Source organism: Heterodontus francisci, unplaced genomic scaffold, assembly GCF_036365525.1.
Source record: "Heterodontus francisci isolate sHetFra1 unplaced genomic scaffold, sHetFra1.hap1 HAP1_SCAFFOLD_43, whole genome shotgun sequence".
NCBI classification, from domain to species: Eukaryota; Metazoa; Chordata; class Chondrichthyes; order Heterodontiformes; family Heterodontidae; genus Heterodontus; species Heterodontus francisci.
In genome coordinates this window covers 9,147,130-9,152,016 of record NW_027141852.1, presented here as the reverse complement: position 1 = coordinate 9,152,016, position 4,887 = coordinate 9,147,130, and the positions used below count along the sequence as shown (strand labels likewise).

At 42.4% G+C, this 4,887-nt stretch overlaps 1 non-coding gene across 1 annotated transcript; it reads right to left on the bottom strand.

The window, feature by feature from the left end:
* Positions 1 to 4,215: 4,215 nt before the first annotated feature.
* trnaf-gaa (transfer RNA phenylalanine (anticodon GAA)) lies at positions 4,216 to 4,288 on the bottom strand. The gene has a single exon. It is a non-coding gene; the product is annotated as a tRNA-Phe (tRNA).
* Between the last annotated feature and the right edge of the window lie 599 nt (positions 4,289 to 4,887).

Sequence of the window (4,887 nt, the reverse complement as noted above, 5' to 3'; positions counted from 1 at the left end):
ACCCTGCCATTAAAAGTCTCATATTCGACTGACAGAACTGTCACTTCTACTCGGTCTCTTATTGGATGGATGCAACTCCAACGCAGGGATGGCATTCAAATCTTCCCATGGGTCCACATGTCAGACTGAGTTCCATGTTGCAGACTCAAGCAAAGGAAATCTGCTCAGTTCCAGAACTATCAGCGAGTTGAAGCTGATTACGATCAACATCATCAGAGGTCAGAACTACCTGGTGAAAGAAGACACCCTGAAGAAGGATCCACAATTATTCAAACGGATCGACAAAGTGACAAACAAGAAAATCGATGAGTCAATGCAAGCCAAACAACAGAAACACTGAAGAATTCCATTCCATTCCAGTCCAGAACCCAGTCCTGTTGTTTTTGGAGTCAGGTCTCAATTGCTGCAACAACTTTCTATTCCCAGTTGGTTTTCTGTACATTTAGTTAATGACAATTTTGTCGACAAGCTCTTTGAATCCAGTTGTCTGGTCCTCAAGCCAGCTCCGCATGGAAGTCAATTCCACCTTCTGCAAGACTGAAACCAATAGATCACCTTAATCAAAAAATGCCAGCAGTCCAAGGCTCATCTGGGATTAGAACCTTGGATTTCTTACATGTTAATCAACCACATTCCCTAAGCAAGAATCATACCCCTAGACCAACGAGCCACTGACCAGTCAGGTTGCTTTCGCTGCTGTGGAATTTCACTAGAACCCCCCAGCCAATCATCCATTTTTTTTTCAGATCAAAGCAACATCCTGCAAATGCTGAAATAAAAACAGAAAGTGCTGGAAATGTTCAGCAGCTCTGGCAGCATCTGTGCTGAGAGAACACAGTTAACGTTTCACGGCACTCACTTTTTGTTTCAGCCATCCTTTCAGACTGCTTCTGTCCATCCAATCTCACTTTCTAATCTTTTCACATTCTAACCATTCACTACGTTGCTACATTTTTCATGAATTCCTCATTTCTTTTATGAATGGCAATTTTGTATTTCTGGCCTTTGCTTCAGACACCACCACAAGTGGAATCATGTCTCCATCTACCCAATCAAACCACTTCGCTGTATCCTCACATTGCAATGTTTCTTTCACCCTGAAAGACTGTGGAGTTTCTGCTGCTTGATTGCAGTTCTTGCTTCCCGCCAGTAGATGTCACCTCACTCCAAAACAGTGAAGTTTACAAATCTGAGAGAGACACAACAGGAAATAATTGTTCACATTCTAGTGAATGTGTGAGATTTAGAAATACTAGGAGTGGAGACGAGTTATTATTGCACTCTGCTATTACATCTTTTATAATGGACTCCAGCATTTTCCCCACGACTGATGTCAGGCTAACCGGTATATAATTCGCTGTTTTCTTTCTGCCTCTTTTTTTAAATAGTGGAGTTACATTAACTACCGTCCAATCCATTTGAACTGTTCCAGAGTCTACAGAATTTTGAAAAAAGACCAGAAATGCATCTACTATTTCAAGGGCGACCTCCTTAAGTACTCTGGGATGTAGATTATCAGGCCTTGGGGATTTATCGGCCTTCAATCCCATCAATTTCACAAACATTCCCTACTAATACAGATTTCATACAGTTCCTCCTTCTCATTAGACCTTATGTTCCCCAACATTCTGGGAGGTAATTTGTATCGTCCTTTGTGAAGACGGAACCAAAGTATGTATTTAACTGGTCTGCCATTTCTTTGTTCCTCATTATAAATTCCCCCGTTTCTGACTGTCAGGGACCCACATTTGTCTTCACTAATCTTTTTCTCTACACCTATCTATAGAAGCTTTTACAGTCAGTTTTTATGTTCTCTGCTAGCTTACTCTCATACTCTATTTCCCCCTTCTTAATCAATCCTTTTGTCCTCCTCTGCTAAATTCCAAACTGCTCACAATCTTCAGGTTTGCTGCTTGTTCTGACCATTTTATATCTCTCCTCCTTGGATCTAATACTTTCCTTAATTTCTTTTGTAAGCCACAGTTGAGCCACCCTTCCTGTTTTACTTTTGCACAGACAGGAATGAACAATTGTTGTAATTCATCCATGCGCTCTTTAAATGCTAGCCGTTGCCTATCCACTGTCAACCCTTTAAGTAACGTTCCCCAATCTATCATCGCCAACTCCCGCCTCATACCTTCATAGTTTCCTTTGTTTAGATTCAGGACCCGAGTCTCGGAATCAACTCTCTCACTCTCCATCTTCATGAAGAATTTTATCATATTATGGGCGCACTTCCCCAAGGGACCCCACACAACAAGATTGTTAACTAATCCTTTCTCATTACACAATACCCAGTCCAGAATGGCCTGTTCTCCAGAGGTGTTTTACACCTCTATCAATTCTCCACTCAATCTCCTTTGAGAAAGGCAGAATAATCCTAGCTTTTCCAACCTAACCTTGTAACTAAAATCCCCCATCCCTGGATCCATTCTGGTAAATCGCCTCTGCGTCCTCTCATGGACCCTCACATTCTTTCTGAAGTCTGCTGAGCAGAACTGGAAGCAACACTCCAATTGGGGCCTAACCAGAGTTTTATAATGGTTCAGCATAACTTCCCTGCTTTTGTACTCAATGCCTCTATTTATAAAGCCCAAGATCCCATATGCTTTGCGAACCACACTCGCAATATGACTTGCCTCCTTCAAAGATTGATGCACATGAACCCCAAGTCCCTCTATTCCAGAACACTCTTTAGAACTGTGCCATTAAGTATATATTGCCTCTCCCTATTCCTTATGCCAAAATACATCACCTCACACTTGTCACTATTAAATTCCATCTGCCACCTGTCTGCCCATTCTGCTAGCCTATCACTGTCCTGTTGCAGGCAGTTCATATCATCCTCACTGTTTGCCGCTCCTCCAAGTTTGGTGTCATCGGCATATTTTGAGATTCTACTCTGTATTCCAAGATCCAAGTCACTTACCTTTAGCAAAAAAAGCAGTGGTTCTGGCACTGACCCTTGGGGAACACCACTGTCGACTATCCTCCAGTCTGACAAAGAACCATTTAATAAGACTCGCTGTTTTCTGTCCTTAAACCAATTTTCTATCCAATTGGACACTGACCCTCCTATACCACGAACCTCAATTTTGTTAACCGCCCTTTTATGTGGTACCTTGTCAAACATTTCCTTAAAATCCATACAAACAACATCCACTGCATTCCCTTCATCAACCTGCTCTGTTAGTTCATCAAGAATGCAGTTAGATTAGTCAAGCAAGAACTCCCATTTATAAATCCATGCCCACTCTCCTTAATTAACTCGAACCTCTCCAAGTGACTGTTGATTTTTTACCCTGAATATTCTTTCTAAAACCTTACCCACCGCTGCTGTTAATCGAACTAGCCTGTAGTTACCCGGACTGTCCTTACACCCTTTCTTGAATAAGGGTGTCGCATTTGCCACTGTTTAATCCTCTGGCACCTCCCCCGTATCCAGGGAAGATTGGAATATTATAGCAAGCCCTTCTGTTATCTGCATCCGCATTTCCTTTCGCAACCTGGGATGTGAGCCATCCGGACAAGGTGATTTATCTACCCTAAGCACAGCCAGCCTTTTTAGTACCCCCCTATACTAATTTGTACCCTCTCCATTGCCTCTGCTTTCTTCACTTCAACTGATATTTTGTCAAATTCCACTTCCTTCGTGATCACTGATGCAAAGTACTCATTAAGTAGATTAACATTGCCCTGCACCTCTAAGCTTATATTATCCTTTTTGTCCCCAATAGGCCCGACTCAACCTCTTACTACCCACTTATCATTTACATGCTGCTCGAAGATTTTTGGGTTTCCTTTCATGTTGACTGCCAGTCTATTCTCATAGAAATAGAGAATAAGCAAATATAGAAGATATAAGTATTTCCCATCCTTGATGAGGTGGAATGTTTTATGTTGTGGGTGGTAATGTCTTGGCCCACGAGTGTGGTGGAAGCAGAGACAATCAATGATTTGAAAAGGCAATTGGATGGATACTTGAAGGAAAGAAACTTGCAGGAGGAAAGGGATCGAGCTGGTGAGTGGAACTGATTAGATTGCTCCGGGGAGAGCCAGCATGGACGTGATAGGCCAAATGACCACCTTCTTTGTTGTAAATGACTCTGTGTTGTTTCTCAAATTCAATCCACTGGTGCTTGGGAAATAATCTCAAAGTAAATTGTGCAACTGGAAAATCAGAACCAAGGCAAGGGACGCATAAGGAAGCGAAATTGCTGAAACCCGGGATTGAACCAGGGACCTTTAGATTTTCAGTCTCACGCTCTCCCAACTGAGCTATTTCAGTCCTACGTTAACAGCGGCTTGGTGTCCTTGTTTTGGAAGAAAATACATACATTCAAGTTTTCCAAAAAATTAAAGAACACAACATGTGAGTAATATTCCCCATTGCTTTCTCAGTCCTGATGGATTGTGAAGCGGGAGACAGCCAGAAGTGCCACTGAGCCGCACAGACCCCGAGCTGAGAATGAAATGAGATCAAATTCAATCTTTCATAGTGAGATGCTGCTGAGAGGTAAGAGTCCTGAATCAAAGCGAGACTTGCTCATTTCAAACACTCCCTGTACTCTCTGCTCATGAAGCCTTAAAAAAGGGAAAAACAGAATGGCACTCAAACTCACAACCTGCCATTAAAAGTCTCATATTCGACTGACAGAACTGTCACTTCTACTCGGTCTCTTATTGGATGGATGCAACTCCAACGCAGGGATGGCATTCAAATCTTCCCATGGGTCCACATGTCAGACTGAGTTCCATGTTGCAGACTCAAGCAAAGGAAATCTGCTCAGTTCCAGAACTATCAGCGAGTTGAAGCTGATTACGATCAACATCATCAGAGGTCAGAACTACCTGGTGAAAGAAGACACCCTGAAGAAGGATCCACAA